Raw genomic sequence first — 2,557 nt, 5'->3', positions numbered from 1 at the left:
CCAGACTCCAGCCGAATTGTTATTGTGTGATACCAGCTGCTTCTTTTTTTTCAACAGAGGAGTTAAAGAGCAGCGAAAAGATGAAAAACACTGACGTTGCAGGCATCTGGCACCAGAAGCTCAGCAATGTGCATTGTAACAGCAGTTAAACTGGTTAACAAATTGTCTTCTCGATTAGTACTTGGTGAGAAATTTAAACGAAACGCCCTTCGACAAATCAATCATCTGCATATTAAAGCAAGGTTCCGCCGAGATTTGAACTCGGATCGCTGGATTCAAAGTCCAGAGTGCTCACCATTACACCACGGAACCCAACACACGGTAACCACCTGAAAATCCTCGCTCAATACTTGCGCCAATTTGAACATCAGGGAGAAATATCAGTCTCATTGCACAATCCCGTCAAATACCCACAGCAATTCATATTTACATTGCCCTAGCTGGTTCCTCCTGAAGAAATCAGAAGGCTATCTTCAACTGCATTACATTTCACTACAGCTGACCACATTCAAAGAGCAATGTGAGGCATCGAACTGATATAAACCTTACTGCGGTAAATCTACTGAACAACATCAGCTTATCACAGCTCTGCTTTCATCACACTGGAAGCTAATGTGAAAATATAAATAATTTCAAATCTTAAGAGACAGTAAGGAGTCTATGACTGTGGACAATTGGCGCTGTGCACATTCCTGTAATCCGTCTCTGGGAGAATCAGGCAGGATGGGATCTTGGTGGTCTCGTGGTTAGGATTCAGCACTTTCAGGGTCGCAGGCTGCCTTCGACATATTAAGATTTAATGATTTTTATAAACAAACCAGCAATACGTCCTGGTCCAAAGCAGCATTGCCAGAATCGGTGGTGTGAGATTTGCACTTTTGCTTCCGAGTTGGAAATGTCACATGTGCAACAGGTCAAGAACAAACACAGATGGTGAAAGACAGTGGCATGATGCAAAACGCTGCCGATAGAGATACAAGGTAACATCTGGGTGGCAATGGGTCAGATTTAACCATTTGCATTGACAGAACTATCACTCATTTCAGGATTACATTCTCGGGCTAAATGACAAGAAAACGTCTCCGCGAATGGAACACTAAACTCTTTGACTTCGACTGATTGCAAGCAGTTTTCATTCAGAAATCCGTAACTGTGAGATTAACAAAGCGGAATGAAGAAAGTCTCAGTTTGAGCGGTGAAATGGAAGAATGGAGAGCTGGGGTTCGCCCAGAAAAGCAGCAAAGTTTTCAAACAACGGGAACCAACCAATGTTGCCTTTGGCCTTATTCCTTTTGTCAGTGAATCCATCCTGCCTGAGTCACAATCACAGACTTTCTATATTCCTACATTCTTTACTGAGTTATTCCCGCCTTAAATGCCGCAAACAACTCAATAGCTCAATTAATGTTTCATAATAAACATGAATGATTTCTGAAATCTGAATCATTTTGAAATAAAGCCATTTGGAAATGTTTCGGCCTGGTTTCGAAACGTGGCTTCCGCGTACAAGGCGAGCGTAATAACCACTTCACTACAGATACATACCGATGTGCGCATTTGAAGCCGTTGCGATTTACTGGTAGAGCAACTAATCTTGTCCGACAAGCCCGTCAGTTGCTCACTTTAAACAAAAGAGAAAATGCTGGGAAAATCACATTGGGTCTGGCAGCATCCGTAGGAGAGAAAAGGGCTGACGTTTCGGGTCCAGATGACCCTTTGTCAAAGTTTTGTGTGACACGTTTAGTTTCAGATTCCAGCATCCGCTGTCATAGAAATCATAGAAACCCTACAGTGCAGAAGGAGGCCATTCGGCCCATCGAGTATGCACCAACCACAATCCTACCCAGGCTCTATTCCTGTGACCCCATATATTTACCCAGTTAATACCCTGACACGAGGGTCAATTTTAGCATGGCCAACCAACCTAACCCACACATCTTTGGAGGCAGTACAGAGGAGGTTTTATTAATATGTTCCTGGATGTGGAGAGACTGCCATATGCAGAAAGATTGAAGAGGTTGGGTCTGTCCCTTGGAGTTTAGAAGAATGAAAGGTGATACGATTGACAACTTGGAGGGTTCTTCGGAGGCTCGACAGGGTCAATGTTGGGAGGATGTTTCCACTCATGAAAGAGTGTAGGACCAGAGGGCATAGTCACAGAATAAGGGGGTGCTCATTTAAGATGGATTTGAGGAAGAATTTTTTCTTTCAAAGAGTGTAGAATCTTTGGAATTCTCTATCCCAGGAAGCTGAGATGGCCGAGCCCTTGGACATTTCCAAGGCTGAGATCGATAAGTTTCAGTTGGGGGATTAAGGGTTGCGGCAAGAATGTAGGAAAGTGCACTTTGTGAGTATTAGATCAGCCATGATCTTATTGAATGGTGGAGCAGGGCTGAATGGCCTCCCCCTGATCCTATTTCTTATCGTTAAGCCAGAGCGAGAGTTTCACTCCGTGCTGCTCTCTATATATGAATGCGAGCCTTTCCTTCATTTTTTTTAGCACGCTTTGCTTTCTTTCCCTTTCTTTCTTCCATTTTGCCACAAGTGTAGTACCAGG

General features: G+C 43.6%; 1 non-coding gene across 1 annotated transcript; it reads right to left on the bottom strand.

Moving 5' to 3' along the window:
• Positions 1-240: 240 nt before the first annotated feature.
• On the bottom strand, positions 241-312 carry trnaq-uug (transfer RNA glutamine (anticodon UUG)). The gene has a single exon. It is a non-coding gene; the product is annotated as a tRNA-Gln (tRNA).
• Positions 313-2,557: the final 2,245 nt, after the last annotated feature.

Source organism: Mustelus asterias, unplaced genomic scaffold (assembly GCF_964213995.1).
Source record: "Mustelus asterias unplaced genomic scaffold, sMusAst1.hap1.1 HAP1_SCAFFOLD_974, whole genome shotgun sequence".
Taxonomy (NCBI): Eukaryota; Metazoa; Chordata; class Chondrichthyes; order Carcharhiniformes; family Triakidae; genus Mustelus; species Mustelus asterias.
This window is presented reverse-complemented; position numbering and strand designations above follow the sequence as displayed.